The sequence below is a fragment of the Agelaius tricolor genome, unplaced genomic scaffold, assembly GCF_023055355.1.
Source record: "Agelaius tricolor isolate 1412-34295 unplaced genomic scaffold, bAgeTri1.0.p SCAF_2, whole genome shotgun sequence".
NCBI lineage: Eukaryota > Metazoa > Chordata > Aves > Passeriformes > Icteridae > Agelaius > Agelaius tricolor.
In genome coordinates, this window is record NW_027269262.1 from 20,231,745 (window position 1) to 20,253,441 (window position 21,697).

The 21,697-nt window shown below is 35.5% G+C and overlaps 1 long non-coding RNA gene across 3 annotated transcripts in view; it reads right to left on the reverse strand.

Annotated features, from left to right (window-relative positions):
• Positions 1-12,737: 12,737 nt before the first annotated feature.
• Positions 12,738-21,697, reverse strand: part of LOC139603255 (uncharacterized) — a 75,324-nt gene continuing 66,364 nt past the window's right edge. For 2 of the 3 annotated variants that reach the window (XR_011683639.1, XR_011683631.1), the window contains exons 3-4: positions 20,684-20,768; positions 12,738-16,696 (exon numbers count right to left, since the gene is read on the reverse strand). This is a non-coding gene — a long non-coding RNA (uncharacterized lncRNA). The remainder of the gene's footprint in view (positions 16,697-20,683; positions 20,769-21,697) is intronic. The other variant, XR_011683633.1, reaches the window with a different exon arrangement.

Consider the following 21,697-nt stretch of genomic DNA (forward strand, 5'->3'; position numbering starts at 1 on the left):
TTTTTTAAAAAAGGTTGCAATCATGATTTGTCTCGAAATCTATGAAAACAAAAACTCATGACAAACAAGAATATCTTTCAGATAGAATGAAACTACAAAACCACATAGTTAACAATTTATTTGATTTGTAGACAATATATTTTACTTAGAGAAATTTTTTTTTAAGTTGTAGTGAGGTAATCATATGAAATCTCAGATTATGCTGTGTTATGAACAAGTAATGTCAGTTTTGCAGCAATTATAATTGGTCTGTTAATTTTTCATGTGACAATTCATTCCTACGAATATCACTTGCCTTGGAGAACTAATGTTGATTAAAACTGGAATTATATATTTCATTAAAAATAATAATTTATATTTCAGTGACACTGATAAGCATCTGTTGTCTTCCCTTCTATTATATATAAAGTACTTTTCAAGAGTTAAAAATAAGGTTTATTGTTTGTTTGTTTCTGGTAATATATTTTTCCCTACTCTTTTTAGGTCATACTGAAAAAATGAAATATATAGTAAGGATAGATACTTTTTGAATCAGTCCTATCAAAGACTAAGCAGCAATAAAATCTTTGGGCAAAAAAGATACACACTCACACTCAAGACTGCAGTTCTCTTCATAAATAAGACATCAAACTAGTGGTTAAAACTTTTCAGGACATTCTCCCACATTACTTTGGCTCAGTATAAGGAAAAAAAGAAGAAAAAGGTAAACAGCAACCAAAAGTTGAATCGTTCATGTTCCTACAAGAATCTGGATCGAGTATAAGAGTTTTACACCAGCTTTGATTGTCTTGTGTACTATAAAGGGAGAGTTTAAAAACTGTTACTATACCTAGTCTGGTCAGCTTGATAACTCTCTACTATGAAATGACTCATTCAATGGGATGAAAGCAGTAGAAATAAGTTTTATGGATTTTAATAAAAATTTTGACTCCATCTCCAGTAGCTATTGGAAGATCCTTATAGCCTGTGGCAACTATTTTCAAGGCACCTTGATTTCAGGTAGGAGTCCCACTCTGGTTCCATTACTCACCACTCTCACCATACTGCTCATCAGACTCAAGCCATTAGTATCGGCAAAGACAATTCTAAGACTTGCCAGACCATGGCAGGGGGACTAAGCCCAGTTTAGCACTCACCACACAACCAAGGATATTAGCAAGCTTCAGCAAATGCCCAAGAGGCCCTGGTGAGCAGGCAGACAGAACATGGATTTTGTGAGGAAATGTTGCACAACTGACTTGAGTCGCTCTGGAGAAGAATGGCCGATGAAGCTGCATCCTGCTCTGTTCAGCTGTCCTTCAACATCCTCCAGAGGATATATCCAGGCTCTTCTCACAGCTTCACAGTAAAGTCACAAGAAGCCAGAAAAGATTCTCAGGTGACATCTGCAACCAGTGAAACACAAAGGAACAGCTGGGGCTCCTGGTGACTTCATGACAAAAGACAGGGAAAAGCCCGAGGGCCACAAAGGTTTCTTTCCCCTCAGCTGTTTCTGGAAAGACCTGCTCTTGGAATGCCCAGGTGCATGCATCTGGTAGCAGAGTGGGAGTGAGCAAAGAAGCCTGAAATCTTTCCTCTCTTGAAAGGAGATTCAACTCAGAGATCACTAGATGCTGTTACAGCAGGGCAATACCCTTGTTGATAAGATTAAAAATTTTGCATCTCTCCTGAGCTATTAACTAGAAGTAAGCCTTGCTAGTATAAATTTGCAAAGACATTAAGTAGTAAAGCATGTCAACTGTAAACATATAATTTGTAAGGTTGTAGTGAATGTCATCTACTAAAGTAGCAGCTTTTTCCGCTGCCCTGAAAAGGATAATTCTAAGCATTTTTATGGGTATGATCAAGACAGTTTTGCCCCATTTTTCATAAATCACATGAGTTTATGATCTCATTTGTACTAAGAAGGCCGATCTCTCAAACACAGTACAGATGAAATACTGTAGACAGAAGTTTCACTCTAAATGAAAGTTACATTCCAATACCACATTAAATACACCTAAATACATTTCCACAAAGTAGTAAACAATTTAGCTCAGCCACCTTAGATAGCCATAGCAGTCCATTCTAAACAAATTGCAGCATTTATGAGGACAATCAGCTGAGTATTTGCCCTGTTTCTTATTTGTAGCAAACAGTATTGTTGCCAGAGAAAGAAGCAGCGTCCTGTTATCCCATGTGTGTCAAACAGAGAGACTAGCACAGTTGTGTTGATGTGTTAGTCTCTTTTAACACGACACATCTTCAGCAGCACTGATTTGCACAAAGCATTTGTGTTGTGCTTTTGGATATTATTCTGCATCTGTTATGGCAGCCATACAAAAAGTCAAATAAGCCTTTGTTTGATTCAAAACAACTTCTATTGAAAGATATATAAGCTTTGTCTGCACAGAGACTGACACTGTTAGAAACAAACAGGAGCACAAGAGAATGTTATTTCTATTTTTATGCAAAATCTGTGCCTTCAGCCAGTCATTGTACACAAAGGCCACAAGATGGTAGTCTTGTCTTGAAATGTTATGTGCTGACTCGTTTTTCTATATAAGGTTGTCCCCTTTGTGGCATCAGAGATTTTGAGTTCCTATCCTATTTTTGAAATAACTTCTCATGTACAAGTAAAACTAAAGCAAATAGGGTCTAAATCTCAGCTCAGTTTTCAACATGAATGCACAATATATTTTTAGGAAAATTAAGAAAGTTCCTATATGAGTAATAACTTTGGGAAATTCAGAAAATTAGTGCAGCTAAGAAATAACAGTTGTATTTTAGTGGGGTAATGCTCTTTACTTATAGGAAATTATTTATTGTAATTTTGGCCTAGGACTGATTGTTTCTTGTGGTAAAAATAACTATGATGGATTATCTATAATAATAAACGACTTCAGCTTCCATTGTACTAAAAATATACCGAGCATCAGCAATTTTAAAAATCTGGGAGATATTTACAAAGGCTTGATACAATCAAGCATTTAATTAGAGGATTCTAATACCAGTTTTCAAGATCCATGACTAATTCTAGCAGTTACTAGTTCTAACTAGATAGAGCAGCTAATTTCTTCTTCACATGCTTGACCACTGGGTGATACAGTTTTATATAAGGAAAGGTGGAATTTAAAATACATTGTTTGAAATAAGTATACAAAGTCAATTCTTACATTTGTATTCTGAACTAGCTCCCTGAAGGTGCATGTGCTTTGAGGAGGGAAACAGACAAGTAAACATTAATGAGGGTTCGATTTCTGTTCTGGCTCCTAATGCCACAAAGCTGATGTAGCTTTTTGAGCTGGAAGAAAAGTTTAGTTTCTTTGCCAAAAGTGGTAGTACACTCCATAGTGAACAGTGATTTCAAGCATATGGATAAACAATGAATGGAGGTTTTTCCCAGAAATCCTGTGACACACTAATCATTGTGATGCAGACAGATCATCAGGTGCACAGCTTTTATTGACAAACTTGTTTTGCAACTAATGAGGACTTCAGCAATCATTCTGTACATACTTTTCCCTCATCTCCTTATATCTTATTCTACTTTTGGTCTTACCATTGATGGTCTTGTTTCAAAAAGAACATATTTCAATTTTTTTAAGTCAAAATTTTTCATGTCTTCAAGTTTTGATAATAATCATCACGATGACTATTGGATGATGATTGCCAGATTTTTTTTTTTAAACAGCGCACTTCAGGCATTTATAAAAGTTTCTAAATGCTTTCAAGTAATGCTGAAAAATGCATGGTTTAGGATTCAGATGAAAATAAGAGATATGCTGGTGGTCTACAACTAATCTATGACATCAGAAGTGTTAGCTATGTCACAATGAGATGATATGGCTAGAAAGGATTTACAATTCTGTGGTGTCCAAGAGTTAGCACTCTACCACTTCTTTTCTCAGTTCTGCTAGCTGGGAATGACTGAAAGGCTCAGAAAGCTGGCACATCTTTGGGGAATTAGAAGATTTAAGTGGCTAGCTATGGGATACGACAATGGAAGATTTTCTTATATCAGCTTGGTAAATTTCAAACAAATCTTTTGGGTTTCCCAATAAGTTTATGGTTTGGTTCCCCACCCACCCATCCCAGTAGTTTTGCAGAAAAAGCCTTTTTCAGCAAATAACATATTCCAGAAGTATATTACAAGGAATTCACTCGGCAACCCTCCAGAGTTAAGTTGCTGTGAATATTTTGGAATCTATAAACAAAAGCAAGCAATTATGGAATAACTTTGCACAAAAATAAGGCTATGAATAATTTTTTCAGGAAAAGATATTTTATATGTGAATAATTATATTCTACCTGAGAAGTTAGACTTCACATGTCTTTTCTAAGAAAAAAAAGCAAATGCCCTAACTAGCAGAAATAGTCTGCAGAACAAAAAGAAAAATTGTTCAACACTGCCTGCAGGACCAACTTTTGGGCTGGATACTTACAATTCCACCAGAATTTGAAAAGCATTTGAAGCCCACCTGCATCTTGTAGTTTAGTTTCCTTGGAAACAAATCAATTTTATTTATACACCCCAAGGTTGCATGTGTTCATAGGCATCTCCACTAAGAGAAATATTTAAAAGTTTTTATGAAAAAGTTCAAAAGCAGCAAATTAAACCTGTAGAGAAATTATATCTTTTTAAAATAAAAAAAATATTATGAAGAGGATTTTTAGTACATACTTCATCAAGGCTTTCTTGTTTTACACCACAGCATAAATATGATGTACAGATGATATCACACACATACACACAAATACTCTCTAAATTTATTTGGATTAGAAATCCTCTAGTTACTCACAGATGACCAGTTTAATTGAGAAAAAATAGATTAAGATTATAGTGATGAAGATGTATAGTTTTGAGATTATAGTAATTAATGATGTGCATTACAGATTTAGGAAAAAAGCAAAATAATTACCCTAGTTGAATGACTTTTTTTTTTGCACCTTGTTGCCCCTTTAAGTTACTGACCGTTGGCAGAAAAATAATTTTGGGGAGAAGAATTTTTTTTTCCTTTTAAGCTTCTGTTTAGACAAAGTTTTCTTTTAAAAAAACTTTAATACCTTGCTAAAAAAAAGCTAAAAATCATTCTAGAATTCTGTCATATGCGCCTTCAATCAGTTCAACATTGATTCCTCAGAATAAATGCGAAGCTAATGGTTGTAACTCATTGATTCAAAATGTGAAGCTGTAGTTCTGTTCACTAAAATAGCCACATTCTTGCTGCTGACTAGTTCATCCTTCCCTCCTTTGCTGTTCTGTCTTTCCTTTTACAATATTAGATTACTTTTGACTTAATGGACAGACTTTTCAGAGTGCTGTCTGGTTATATCTGACTGACAGAAAAGTGGTCCTAATCTTTCTCCAGGAATAGCTGTACAAATATTAGAAAGCAGAAGAGGCACATCAATACATTACAAACCAGAGCTGTTTTGTCTGTTTCATAGGTTTGTGAGAAGACAGCTGAACTAGCCCACTTTATGTTAGGGGTCCAAATATTTTGATATACTAAAGCTATTCATCAATTATTTATGAAAGCAAAATTAAAAACATATATTCCAAAGCCTGTTCTCCCTTAGCCTCAAGTAGAACAGAGTGACCACCTCTGTTATTGCCAGCTCAGAAAGCCGAGAGTTTGGTTTTAGCTGAGATTCCCATTCTTCAAATATACTTTGATAGAACCAGGAAAATCTTTCCTACCAGAACAATCCTCTCCTGCATGAGTCTCTTGGCCCTTGCAGTTTATTCACATAGCCACTGGATGACACTGCTAACAAAGACTATTTTTTAATATGTAAACATTTCAATGCTTTCCATTTGCTGACCAGCTTTTCACTTTTTCATCAATGATCACAAAATGACATTTTTAGATTCTCTGACAAATATGGAGTGGGGTCACCTTAGACATATACCGTGGACATCAGGTAAAGACTTTGACACATTTTCCCACAAAATACTGCATATCTTACTGTTGGCTGGGTAAAAAATCTGCCTGGATGATGGAGCCCAGAGAGTGGGTGGGGCATGGAGTTACATCCACTTGGTGGCCAGTCACAAGTGGTGTTCCCCAGGGCTCAGCACTGGGGCCCAGCCTGTTAAGTATCTTTGTCAGTGATTTTGAAAAGTGGATAAAGTGCACCTTCTGTCAGTTTACTGATGATACCAAGCAGGGCTACAGTGTTGATCTGCTGGAGTGTAGGAAGCCTCTGGATCGGTTGGATTGATGGGCCAAAGCCATTCGTATGAGGTTCAACAAGGCACAGTGCTGGGTCCTGGTCCTGCACTTGGGTCACAACAACTCCAGGCAGCGCTTACACACTTGGGAAACAGTGTCTGGAAAGTGGCCCAGTGGAAAAGGACCTAGAGTTTAAAGCATAAGTCTTATGAGGAGTGTATGAGGGAGTTGGGGTAGTTTAGCCTGAAGAAAAGAAGGCTGAGTGGAGACATTATTGCTGTGTACAAGCACCTGAAAGGAGGCTGTAGCCAGCTGGGTATTGATCCTTCCTTCCAGATGTTCAACAATAAGATAGAGGAAACAGGCTCAAGTTGCATCAGGGGAAGTTTATATTTGATATTAGGAAAAATTTTTTCACTGGAAGTGTTGTCAAGCACTGGGAAAGGCTGCTCAGGGAAGTGGTGGAGTCACCATCACATATTTAAAAGTCGTGTAGATGTGGCAATTACAGACATTGTTCAGTGGTAGTCTTGGCAGTGCTGGATTAATGGTTGGTTCCTAAAGTTCTTTTTAATGTAATTGTTTGTGTGAATGTACGATTTTATTCTAATTTTCTTTCATCTTTTCCAAACCCAATACTTTGCCATCTTTGTCTTCTAGACTCCCGATTATGCATTTGGTTCTGTTTAGCAAGAAAATGTCAGTTGTATGTCCATTATCTCTGAATACCAGCTTACAGTCTCAGAATTGTCATGATTAAGGACCATGGCTCATGTATGAATGAATACAAAAAATAATCTTCACTGGTACATGCACCTTTTGCTTTACTAAATTTTTAAATCACACTATAGAGTCTCCTTTTTTTTACTGAGATGCTTCAGAAATTCAGTGGATTTTGGCAACTAAATATGTCTCAGTCATCAAGATATTTCCCTATATGGAATTGAATAAGGTTCACCCATATTTTCATATCACAATAGATTGATTTTCAGAATTACTTTGTTTTATTATAGCATAAATGTCTTCTCTAGTGCAAGACTGAATACCGAATAGATATTGCTAGCTAGCTTCTGATCAAATGATCAACATTTAACTAACAAAACTACTCACAATTGCCTGTGAAATGACCAACATGTTGAAATTTCCTCAAAATTACAGTGCCAATTGTGTGAAGTCACAACCTTGTTAGCAAACACTGCTGTGACTTTTGTCTCTTCTAGAGAGCAGTCTTCAGCTGTGGCATCACTTATATCACATTGAATTCTGAAAAAATCAGGAAAAAACCCTCTTTATCTCAGATGTACAAGTATGTCAACATAGCCCACAAAATAAAATTTCCACTTACATTCACCATGGAAAACTTTCTTCAGAACATAAAAGCTTCTAAAATTAATGTCTAATATCTAATTGCTCTTAACCGAAAGATTTAATGGTGAATATGGATAAAAGACTCAAATACTCTCTCTAACAAGATCTTAGTTTCCATCAGAGAAAAAAACCTAATTTTCTAACTAAATTTCAAGAGGAAATTATCATAGGAAAGAAAAAACACTGGGTTTGCGTAGTACTGGTTAGGCAGGTTATGTTACTATTTTGTCTAGTTGTGAATTGTAGTACTGTAGCAACTAAAGAAAATCAGCAAAAGTATTTTTTACACTCTACTCCACCATAGATTTTTAACCATGTCCCTTTTACAAGTTTTTTATTTAGTATTACTGTTTAAAATTACAGAATAAAATATTTGCTATTGATTTATATATTTTGCATTCCTTTGAAAGTCTAGTAAAATTTTATGTAGTTCTTTTTTACAGCTTGAAATCTAATGCTAAGAAGTATAAAAATATTTACTCAGCTTTACAGAGGTGTAATCAACAAACCCATAATCTGAAGATGATTTCTTTCTCTATCCAACATCTTTGGGAAATTCAAGGAAAACATCAAACTTTCATTTTTTTAATTTTTTTTTTTCCTGAGAAAAGAAAACCCTTTTTGTTTTCATTTTTTTAATCTGTTATACAGATGTGGATACTCAATTACTCTTTGCCCATACAGACCAAGTTCACCACAAGAGACTAGTAGGTAGCACCTAGAGTCTGTGCATCTGGGGATTAAATCAGAACAGATGGGGAGGAAATAAGAGCTGTTAATAAAAAACATAGTTATTCAAGCTTTTATTCATGTTTAAAGGGCTTTTCTGTAAAGAGGGAATACGTTTTGTTACAATGCAGAACTTACCTGGAAACAGATCACAGGGCGAGCCAAACCTTATTCTTCAAGTCTCACCAAGGCATTCTTGAGTCTCTAATTACCTTTCTTCTAGCAAGAGGCAGTACTGTGTCCCTTCAAAACCATGTTCAGATAATTTAATTTTTTCATTTGAGCCTTTACTGATGAATTCATAAAACATTTGCTGACTGAAGTCTTTTATGGTTTGGAGTTTTTCCCTTAACACATGGTAGAGCAGCTAATTCACACATTTGGCTGGGTTTGTCTCTCTCCTATATATGAGAACAAACTCCCAAAATGCAGCCACAACATTTAAGAAACCAACAAAAAGTTTTATAGAAGTAAGCCTGAATTTTTTGCTTTGGATTTATTTGGCTTTACAGTCTATTGCACAGACTTTTATTGATGATGCCACTGTTTTTTCTTAGCTATTTGTATTGTAAGCCACAGCATTTCCTAGCTGTGTGACTAAACCTTAGATAGATTAGTTCTATTTTTACTAACTTTAATGACTTTATAGAATATTGTGTCTTTTAAATTTAGTCACTTTCTTCCTACTAATTTAAATCACCTTTCCTAACTTTCATTTCTTCTTTTGACAGATTTTGTTTAATTTCTGTAAAATGAGAATGTATGCTCAGAAGAGGATAAATTCACATCATTATTTTTTTTCGTTCTTTGGTTGCACTTATCTAGGAGGATTTCTTTAGGGCCTCACAAGAGGAATATTTTCGGCAAGAGAAAAAAATTTCCAGAATTTTGACAAGCTCAACACAGCAAAGGGAATGTTTCTGTTGGACTTCATAAGTTCTTTCCTTATCATTTTCTGATCTTCTTATGGTTGAATAACTCGTATTTTGAAATACATGATCTCATATTACTCCCTGGTGAGAAAATGCCATACTCTGGCAATTTCAAAGAATGATTATACAACTGCAAGGCATCTACCCAGAGATATATCTCAGTGAGTATGCTTTGGTTGCATGTCCTAAATAGGGATGGACTAATCTAATGTTAAATCTCTCCTAATTTATCTTTGTAACTGGGAGATGTCTCAGATTACTTCCAGGCCTTCAGATCTTATTTGGAGGCAGAACTTCCTGAAAATGTGATTTCGAATAGCTGGGTAGTCCCTTGACATATGAAGATCAACAGGAGATTTTACTCATCCAATTCATAAGGACTTTTGGCTAGAATCAATACCTACTTTACTAGTTTAGCTGTTAAAAGCAGTAATAATTTAAATGTAAGCACATCAATAATCAATACCTCTCTTTCCTACAATCCTGGACAATGCTAGGTATTCTGAGACCTATTATAAACACTGCTAGATTGAATTTCTCAACTTTTATGGTTCTTGAGTTTAATACCTTGACAAAATTGAATGGGTTTAAAACTGACCTCCTCCATATTTTGAATAAAAAATATCCCAATGTGATAATTGTAAGTATTACTTATGTTCTTCCCTTAAGCGGACAGTAGTAGTATTTACTGCTTATCAAACATAATTTCCTTTTGTGACAGGGTAACCCACCCTGCAATAAGGGTCATCAATCAACGGGAATAAGCATTTCAAAAATTTCATTCAGATTATGAGCCAGGATGGAATGAATGCGCCCAAGGAACCCTCTTGAGTGGAGTATGGTATAGTATAACACATTATGTTTAAAAAAAAACCAAAACAAACCAAACCAAATAAATAAACCAAAGCAACCAAACCACAAGTGAATATGATCTTGTTAGGTAAGGCAAAGCACCATATCAAAGTGACTTGACCAGAAAAAAAGCAAACTTTTCTGAAGAAAGATTTTTAGTTTCTCCACATTGTCCATTGCTTCTGGAGAAGCAATGTGTGGTTTTCGGCTCACATTTACTGTGTGCCAATAGGCAACTCAGGAATTTCAACATAAAATGCTTTGAATATTTGGTTGAAATGGCTATATGTAATTCATCTGTGTGAAAAAGAGAGTGCATGTTGTGTCTCCAGCTCTTTTGCTCAAAACAGATGGAAACCTTTCTTAAAGGATGGCTATTTGAGAGGACAATTTATTTAATGAAAAACAAAGGTTTGGTTAAAGAATGTGAAAAATTGCAGTTGAGGTTTGGTCTTTGTATTGAAACAAAAGTAACGAAACCATGAACAGAGTTATAGGCATAAATATAAAGAAATGAGTAGATAGATAGATAGATAGATAGATGATAGATAGATAGATAGATTTCTCTTAATTCCTCAGAAATAATAATTCAACAAAAATACAATAGCTATCATAACCAATGCTTTAAAAAACTGAGTAGGGAGTCCATGGACAAAATCATGGAAAGGTGCCACAGTCTGAAAAGAAGAGAGATGTACCTACCTTCAAATGGGAGAAGAGAGAACTGGCAGACACCTCCTTTCAGATGCTAAACTGTCTTTTGTGTGAAAGAGTGTTCATATTTATATTTCTTATTGCCAGAAAGAAAGGCCTGGATGTCAACAATGGGGACTGTTTGTAATATTTTAGAACAAATGATGCCAATAAGTAATTTATATAAAATGTTAACAGGCATGCAAAGGAAAAAAAATTATGGAGCTGAACTAAATTCAAAAAACATGGTGTGGTATTCACATGAAAAAAAAAATGATGCAAATGTGTTTCTCAAAGTGTATAAGCCAGCTAAAAAAGTATTTTTTTAAATTTAAAACAGTTATAGTGGTGTTCTTACACATCGTTTACATATTTCTTCATTAAATTGCAACAGTATCCCTGCAAGAAGCATAAATAAACATCCCGCTTTTGTTTTGGTTTGTTTTTTTTCCAATAATCCAGTAAAATTCTAAGGCTTGCAGAACTTAATAGCATGAAATATGCATCACATGGGAAACTCACAGAGTGTTTCCTATGTACATTCCATTTGAGTTTCAAGAGTAAAGTAAGACATGTATCTCAGAGGCATATCTTTACATGAGATTATCTCATTCAAAATTTGAAGCTTGTCTAATTTGTCTCAGATGTCACACTTTCCTTTGTATGTCTCACAGGACAAGATTATGCAACATCATGTTCCTATTTCAAAGTATTTAAATTAGACCTGTTGCTTGCATCTGTAGCTTTTACTTTCCCTGTTAATCTTTCTTTATCTCAAACCATGAGTTTTTTCTCACTTTTCCAGTTCTCTCCTCCATCCCACCCAGAAGGGTGAGCAAGCAGCTCCATGGGGCTTAGTTGCTAGCTGGTGTTAAACCAAGTCAGTCTTAAAAATTGCCTGTATAGTTCTGTTTTGATCACTTCATTCATATTATTTAACCCTTTAACACACTTATTAAGGCCATCTATATCAAAAAGAGGACTTTTGAGGGTAGAAAATTAACCTGCTTTTTTACCAAATCTCACTGGCTCAGATTTTTTTGAAATTACAGTTTCTCCAAAGCTGTCATTCCATGAGTATAGTGTCATCACATCTCTGTTTCCTGGAATTTTTCTTTATTTATTTTCTTATTTCACTGGCTGAAGTCATTTATCTCTGTTACTAACATGAGGCAAATGTGAAATTATTGAATCTTGAGATATCTGTGAATTAGAACAAGTTGTTTATCCCAACTCATTATATAAACACTGCAAATGAAAGTTTTGGGGGACAGGTTTATTGAAGGCAGAATATGAATTCTGTATGAAAGCATCTCATCAACTTTTGTGAGGTTCAAAAAATACAGAACTTTCTGCACAAGAAAATTAAAAAATATATTCTTGTAAGGAGAAATGTTATACTATAAGAGCTGTCATTTCTACTGTGGGAAAATGGAGTGATTGATTAATAATTTGTTATATGGCCAACCAGAATTTAAAATTTGTTTACATAGTCATGCTCTGGGGTCTTAAAACTACATATTTACATTTATCTGTTTACTTCTACTTGTTTCAGTGAGACATTTTGGGAACCAGTGAAGCAGTCCCTTTCTCAAACCCTTTCTCTGGTTTGCTGTCTGCCAACACCTCATGTTCTCAACCGTGTTAGGCTCTTGTGACCCTCCTCAAGAAACCTTTGTAAGCAAACAAATTACACAGAGCTCTGTGCTTTTATCAGGTATGCAATGTGACACTTTTGATGATAAAGTCCCAAAACCGAAAACAGCCTGCAGGTTGTTATGCTATTGTAAAATGACAGAAACAATATAATTAGGTTAAAGAATCTAAAACATTACCCACAGCACTGAGTAGGAAAACTTCACAAGCCTTAGTAGTGTATTATTTGATGACCGTTTGTCCTGGTTTAGGACAAATTTGGTAGAGAATCTCCAAAGAGGGGCCCATCCAGTAAGCAAACCCACACAGCCCCTCCCTCCAACCAGTTTGGGAAGAATTCCTCGGAGAGAAGTGGAAAGAACCTGTTTATTTAACAGGCACAGCACCCCCCCCAGCACACAAAATGAACAATACCGGATGACACCGCTCTGAAAAAGATGACAAATTCAGAAAGTCTCTCTCTTGGGGATGGCCGCTCTGTTCTCAGTCCCTCCAGCGCTGGGGCAGCTGCTGCAGCCACAAGGTGCAAACTCTCGGTGTTCCTACGTCCCAGTCCGGAGCAGGTTCAAGTTGGTTCAAAAAAGGAAAGGAGAAACAGTCCAGGAAGAAATTTGTACTGTTTAGCTAAACTACTTAATGAGCAGAAGCAAAAGCGAGCAGAAGCAAAAGCAAGCAGAAGCAAAGCAGAAGCAAGAGCGAGAGAGCAAAGTGAAAAGCCAAAGCAAAAAAAAAGCAAAAGCAGCACTATGTATTGCCCTGTGTGTTCCACCAGGCTGATAAGAAAACCCAAACAAAACATTCACTCTTCAGAGCCAGTCTCAAAGGCACAGAACATAATATCCTGCATGAACAGAACGCATGAATGGGGATACAAGCATCATAAGGTCACCCTAGGACACAGTTCTATCTAGAGGATTTATAACAGATACACCTTCACATTTGAGGTTTGAAAAAATAATTTCAAAACTCAAATATAATAAGTATCAACTTGGTTAAAACACTATTTAGAGATGTAACTTACATGTTTGAACATATAGGCCTCCCTCTATATTTCTTTTCCCCATGTAGAAAAAACAAAAACATTATTTATGTCTATTTTAAGAGCAATAGATTATCAAGAATAATATAGCACAACAATGAACAGTTCAAACAAAGTGAATAACTCAAGAATGCTTTAAGTACTATATATTCAATATAGTATACTATACATTCAATATATGAATATATATTCACAGTATTTTTGCAGAGTGACAACACAAATAGTAAATAGATTTGAGGAATTAAATCTCAGCTTTAGCAAAAAACATGCAATTTCAAATCAAGTTTCCCAAGGCCACTGTAATTCGCTAAATATTCAGTCTCACAAAATTTTTGAGGGCTCCTTGGTGTTTGAAGGAAGACATGACCTTTTACATCAAACAAAAGATTAAAACCTGAAGCCTTCAGATCTCAGGATTAGCAGTCAGTGCAATATGAGTGGGAACACTTGGGCTGGAGGAATGATCAATCACTCACCCCTGTGGGAGGAGGCTCCTTCCAGCTGGGGCTGCCATTAACTCAGGTAGCAGCAGTGAACACACAACTGCCGCAGCAGCCAAGTGCCATGGCCAACAAACAACAAATCACTGCTGGAAAATATGTTCAGAGCTCAGTGTGTATGACCATTAAGGCTGCACATGAGCAAAAGCACTTATATACCACTGCTTAAACTAGCTGTGCTCTCTGCAGAGTAAACCTGAGTCAGCTTAGACTTCTGCTTTAGCCATCTTTCAGAAATGGTGACTGTATAAGGCTACTGAAAAAGGCAGTAGTTTGAAAAATGGATACCTAATATTAAACTTACTTCCCCTTTGAAACAGGTTCACATACTAACTTCCAGCTGGCAATGATTCCTGGAAATGATCACTCTAGCTCGCAGACTGCACCCACAAATAGTCTGAGGGACAGGAGGCACACAAGAAATTGTTCTAACAGTTTGGTTATACAGGATGTTCCTGGTCACTATTTAATTTAGAGCTATAGATGCAGCCTACCAATCCTCTATTTTCAGCATTTAAAGTGTAAATATAATCAAAAAGTATGATAAGACAAGACTAATTCGAATAAAAACTTTGCAAATTAGGTGAAGCTACTTTTGGTTATTTTGCATAAGTATGTACAAAGCTTGCTATAAATCTTGGGGTGAAAGAAAAGTGCAATATCAGCTCACCAATAAATCCCACCACACTGGACTTTAAGAGTACTGTTTCAAAGTGAAAACAATTAGGTATGTAGTTTCTACAGTAACCTTTAAAAATTCTGGTAAAGGTGTCAATTATTGCTATTTTACCTCATTTAATGCTATTTTACCTGGATTGTCTGTATATGAGCTTTTGCTTGAATTTCCAGATCACAGTCACCACACTATTAAGTCTAATATCCTGTCCTAAACAGAGACTATTCTCAAACTTTCAAACTATAAAATAACACAAAAACAATTGCTGACAGATACAACATAACCCTCTTAGATGAGTCTTATGATTGGCATTTAGGCAGACATGTAAAATACAACTGTGCAAATAATTTATTGGCACCATCAAGCAAAAAAAAAAAAAAAGCCCAACAAAACACAACCAAACAAAACAAGGAAAAAAACAGAAAAAACCCAAATAACTAAACTTCCGTGGGGGGAATGGAATTTAAAAAAATATCTTCTGCTTCATTTTGGCATAAAAACTTCAAAAGAAGGTGTTGTTTCAAAGGCAAAAACAAGAATAAAGAAAATTTGTCGTATGTTTCACGTATCTGTACTTTTATATATCTGTATTTGTAGGAAAATATTTCAAACCATAACTCTTGCTCAGCACTTGCTTTGCTAACATTATTTAGCACTGCTATTCTGAGACTCTATCACATTGCTTTCATTTTCTTAAACTTACAGTTCTACAGCTATTTTATCTAAGACAGAGGTGCTTCCCATCCCCTGTCTTCTTTATGCCAGTACTCGGACCCATGTAGCCAGATGGTTCAAAATGAGTCAATTTGTCCTAATTTTCCATCTGGGTGAGATTCTGGATCTACTTTATTGTGTTTCCAAACATCCATTACAGCTAACACAAGTGGGCTGGAACACCTAGCCAGAAACAAGGAGAGAGAAGGAATATAAGACCAAGGTGGAAATAGTGGTAACCCTTTTATGGCAGTATCTTATTCAGTTGCTTCATGGCACTTGCCTTAATTTTAGTAAATTTCAAGTTTATCAGTATTTTTTCTATGCTATTAAATTCTTTGTCAGAGAAAACTGTTCAGCTTCTCATCAAAAATTTTCTCCCTAAGAAGGAGTAACTATAAAATCATAGCATCATCTGTTGCTTTATCCTTAAGAATATTCTTATGTGTAATGTAATTTCAACTTATTTAAATCAATGCAATAACTTATTTGCAAACAGATAATAGTTATAGGAGAACCTTCAATAGCAAATATTTATGATGAAATGGGAATTTTCCTTATGCCCAGATCTTAAATTAATGTTTCCTCTGGGCTGAAAATGTTCTGGAAACAAGAGTTATACAAAACTTACGGGGAGACAATGTCAAGTCAAGTTCAGGTAGACAATATTCCCTGCTTTTCTCTTGTCTACCAAGCCAGTCTTTTCATCATAAAAATTGATCTGCTAATTCAATATTATAGCGCAACTAGAACTTCAGAGAGACACCTGAGCTTTTCCACAAGGAATAAAAATTTTAATATACATATCAAGGGTCCTAAGCATAATGAGAAATATAGGGAGAAAAAAAGAATATTAAAATCCTCCTTTTTTCATCACACCTTGGTTTACTGGAATATTTCCTTTCATTTGTTGCTATACTTGCAAATATGCACTCCAAGTTTCCTTGTTAAATACAAGTGAAATATTTGAGACCTGTGGCAATGCACACAAGAGAGAATGCCTTTATTTTCTGCTTTTTAAAACACCAGTAAAACCCCATTAAAACCTTGGTGTCTCCCTGGAAAGCTCAGATGTTCCCACACTGTTAAGCAGGGATTGAAACCTGAATCTGAAAGACAGATATATAACAGGTAGAGTCTTATGATGAACAAAAAACTGTCCCAAGCATAATAAAATCATAATCTTTTGAAAAATTAACTCCTATGAGCTCCCCCTCCCCCCAGCCTTCTTTAAAGGAATATACTTACTGATAAGTTTCAGACTTATGCTTGCAGATTTTTTTCCAGTGATTGCAGGCCTTCAGGTGGCCCAGATCTTGGCTCTGAAGAGACATCCTGATTCTTTGCAGGGTGGATAAAGAGATTACCCAGATCCCAGGCTAGCAGGCATTGGATAGTAGAGGCAATGGATATGTTGAGGAAAATTAGGAAGACAGAACTCAGTTTCTTTTTTGGAAAATAAATAGATACTTGAACAATACTGGGAAATTATTTAAGAGACTTATTATTTAAGGGGAAGAAGACCTCAAAAACTGGTGGGGGAAATTTGGCCTAGGTCCAAATGGATGTTAAGCATTGAGCAAGAGCAAGTAAATATAAGTCAGACTAGGAGACAGTTGAATGCTGGGGGAAAGGCTGACAGAGAAAAAGGGGCATCATTAAGTTGAAACAGGATTTGCTGCATACAGGGACTAGAACAGCAGCCTAAGAGGAAAACAGTCTTTGCAAAATGAGAACAATGGAATAGTGATGAAGAAAGTAACACGGAAAGAAGATAGGCAGGCAGAAAGGCCTGGCTATATAAAAATTGAGGGTTCAGCAAGTTTTATAACATCTGGCAAAACACATAACATGCACTCATGGATGCTGTTTTCTTCCATACAAGGTGGTGTTAGCTAGAGCTGGCAGTCACACCATGATCGAGTCTGCTTGCCTCAAAATGCCTTGCTAAAATATACAATACTGTATTAAAAACATTGGTGATTTCATTTTTTGTGCACAACTCACTCTAATTATATTTTTGCACACATCTGCCAGTGAACTACCACTTCCTCTTATTCCCAAGAGGGACACTTCTCATTAAATGGGCAGCTTTTATATAGTTTATTCTCTTTTTTAGTGTCATTCCTAAGTCTTATTTATCATGCACTGTTTGATTCCACTTTGAAGAAAGACTTGCTGAATTGTTGATTTCCCTGGGGCTTTTCACTGCCCCATCATTATAGCATTTGAAGACTTTGCCAGATGATGTATATCTTTACAACACCTTCTAAGTGAGGAAGCACTCTAATCTGAGTTTGAAGATAGAATCCTAAGAGCTTCTAATAATTTTGTGTACCCATTTTGAAAGAGATTGCTGTTTACATACATTCCAATCCCAGTTTGAATATATTCTTATATTGCAACTCTGAGCATTCAGCTATTGGCAGTTAAGTCTATAGAATCTGAAACTGATCACCCTAAAATGAAGGACACCATCCAAAATGTTTAGGCAGGTTTCCTAGCATTGCACGTACTGATGGAGACACTGAAGGGATGTAAGTTTGTTCACTTTTGCGACTTTCTGTTTTGTGGGCTATGAAATTATCTTTTCCCTTCATAAATATTCCCTCAGCTGCACTAGGAACACACAGGCTGAAACCCAGAAAGTGTTTGGCTAATAACTTTCACCATGGATTTTTGTTCATAAATCTATTCAATTCATTATTTCTACCTCCTGGGTTTTTTCAAAGGAAACCAAGGCCATTAAGTACTACCATTTAAGAAATTTTAGAATAAGATTCATATTAGGAATTCCATACAGATATTTCAAAACCTAGATATAACCACACAAAACAAATGCGTATGTTCCAATCTAGTTAATTCTGGGAGTCTGTGATTCTGTTCCATACAAAGTCAGTCAACTTTTTACCTTTCTCTTCAACAAAACAAAAGGAAGAAATGAACAAATAAAAGAAGAGGGGAAAAGTATTGTTAGATAAAAAAATAATTTCTCTCCTCACAACAGTAATTACATAACAGTAAGAAGATGAAGCTCAATTCATACAGCTTCCCTTCATAACTGGACAGGTCTTTAAGGCATATTTATTCAATGCAAGTGTGGATATAGATATGTAACTACACAAAACTATCATGCTAAAAAAAATTCTATACAAAGCAACTGTAGCTCCAATTGTTGCTTCTAGGGGTATTTCCCTACTTATGTGTTTTTCCTTTGCATCTGAATTGTGCATGTTTTCTATATTTAATTTGCCCACTTAACAAAGAAAATGCTGATGTTAAGATCTTTTTGAAAATATATGCTGAAGTATCCCTAGGAAAACGCACTGCTTCCATTAAACTATAATACTCCTATCTTCAAAAGATCAGAATTTTCATAACAGCAGAATTTAAACCCTTATTTTTCATGAAACATAATACAGAAATTTTGGATTTTCTCATTTGAACTGCTCATGGCAACAAGCAAGTACATGTAGCCTACAGACTAATCATATAATATAAGCCTGCAGTGAGTCTTCCTTGCCTGCTTAACCTGATCTAGATGGCATTGACAATTTTGACCTAAAAGGGTCCATATTTTCATCTCTATGTTAAGTATCAAAGCATCTCCTAAATCTGATAGTACAGGGAAAGGCTAAACTTTTAACAGATTCTGCCAGTTTCTCTGAATCCTTGCAAAATTTTCTGCCTCCCTTTTTGGCAAATCTTATTTCTATGTCCCTTAACATGATTTTTCAAACTCATGATCTCAGCAGATCATGGAATTATTGAGAAACATACATTTAATACTCCATTTTCATGTGTGAACGTGTAAATCTGATTTCAGAAAACCTCTTGTTCCATCTGTAGAGTTATCAGGTGTCTGCAGTTTTATGTTGAAGAAATATAACTCTTTATTCCCTCTTTTTGCAATCAGATAAATTAAAATAATGTTCATTACAGAAAGAATAGTTCCATCTTTCTTTATAGACAGTATCAAAGTATCAAAGCTACTATTTTCTTTTTTCCAAGTATGTCTCAAAGTATTTTAACAAACAGTTGTTTTTTTTTTTTTAATTTTGTTTCAGTTCAGTAGAATAGCTTTATTACCTTTAGGAGTTTCTTTCCAAGTTCCTGAGTAGCAAGCTACATCTATGTGATTATCCTATTCCAGCCTATGAAGAATACAGTTCTGGGACTTAATTCCAACTATTTAACTTATCAACAGTGAATTTTCCTTAGTTTAAAGTTTTATTTCAGATTATTATGTTGAAGGAACTCTTTGGGCCTTTTTTTCAGTATGTCAAACACACCAAGTTTTCATTCTGTCCTCTGATTAAAATTAGTGAGATATATGCTTTTATATCAAAATAACAATAAATTGATATTCATTCTTTTTTAAATAAATATGTTCAAATTATTTCTTTCATCCTGATATTGTTTTACAATTAGCATATTTAAATTCAAAGGGCTCCAAATCAAAGTGTAAATGGATAATAAAAGACTAATCTATTTTTTTATAAACCCTTCTACCAAGAATTCTTTTTAAAAACCTACTTCAGCTACTCTTCTGATTATACAAAATTTTGTTGAATGAATACTGATTTTGTACCTACTGTAAAATGGGGTCTGTCATATTGTCTAACCCAAACCAAGATTCAAATTTAACTAAGGTTTTTTTTGCACTTTCTTCCAAAGCCAGACATATAAAGGTCTAAAAAAAGACAAAATTTTGGAAAGGGTTGTGCACATCTTCATATCTCTTCTCTCTAAGGCCACACATTAGTTACCTTCCTTGGGAGATAATCCTACAACTACAGCAGTCATAAAAAGTTTGTGAACTGGATTTTAGCACTATACAGTTGGTTATATTGATCGCATTGCCTGCAGTGTTGTTTTTACAGACAAAAATTAAATCAATATTAGGATCCAAAATAGCAAAATAGGTCTTAGCACCGCTTTTATGACACTTCTTAGAAGAAATGTAGCATTGATTATTGTAAGATCTTGTAAAAAACATAGAGCTTTATATTTCTTGATTTTTTTTGGGTGGTTTTGAGGTTTTGGTTCTTTGTGTTTGGTTTGGTTTGGTTTATTTGTTGGTTGGTTGATTTGTTTGTTGGGTTGTTTTTCATCCCTCCCAGAAAAGCAAGCTTTCCTCAAAATCCAAGAAGGAATGACTACATAGTGACCTACAGAAAACAGCTTTCCAGCAACATCTAATCTCTAGGTTGAACAAGTTTTAGGCTATGGTGTAACTTGTACAGCTAAGTGCTTGCCTTTCTGGATGAGGAGAACAGATTGAAACCTGGAAAATAGCTCAGGTGAGAGACACCAAAAAACAGGCTCTCCAAGTCTGTGGCACTCACACAAAACCATTTACTCACCACATTAAAACCATTAAAAGCTTTCCAGGCTTTAGACTGATGTAGGCAGTTTATGTTCCATCCTCCAGTCCTCTTCTCACCAGTCCTGTAAAATGAGAAGTATTCTGAACAGCTTTTTTTTGCTATTCAAAGATGCTCACCAAAATAATTATGCAACAGATGGAGTTACATTTGTCTTCAAGTAAAAGGAAAAGACACTCGGTTCAGCACTAGAAGAGGTGTTAGAGGACACCAAGAATTGAGAAAGAAGCACTTATTTCAAAGAACTGCAATTGCTCATGAGTTTTTTTTTTTTTTAAGTATTGTAAATACCATCCCATGTTTGTTTTTTAAATTCTTAAAAATCCATTAAATGAGTAAGAAATTATGTGAACTAGTAACTGTAAAAATTCTATGAGATATGTAGATTTAAAAATGGAAGAAAACTGTACTGCAAGGATGGAATTTTAAAAAGCCAAAATATTTTCAGGAATAATAAATTAATAAATTAAACACCAAACCCCAAAATATTGATTTTGCTGCAGGAAGGATTTACTACAGGATTTTATTCACATTTTAGTTTTCCCATGTCAAAAATATGTCATGGCCCCACTGGGAAGCAGGGGAAGAGTGTGACAAGTCCTCTCCCTGATGAGAAGGAAGCAGCACAGACAAGATGTGATGAACTGGCCACAGCCCCGATTCCAAGTCCCCAGAGCCTCTGATGAGAGGAGGTGAAGAACTCAATCCCTGTGGCAGAGGGGGGGGGAAAGGTGTTTGAAGATTTACTTATTGTTTCTCATTACCCTACTCTGATTTGACTGATAATAAATTAAACTAATTTCCCTGAGTCAACTCTGATTTACCCATGCCGATGAGTGATCCCTACCTGCCCTTATCTTGCCCCATGGACATTTTGTTATCTTTTCTTTCCCCTACCCAGCAGCTTTGACAGGCACCTGATATCCAGCCAGGGTCAATTCGATGCCACTTCTTTTTCTTCTAGGCCTTTATTCACACCCCCTGACCGCCACC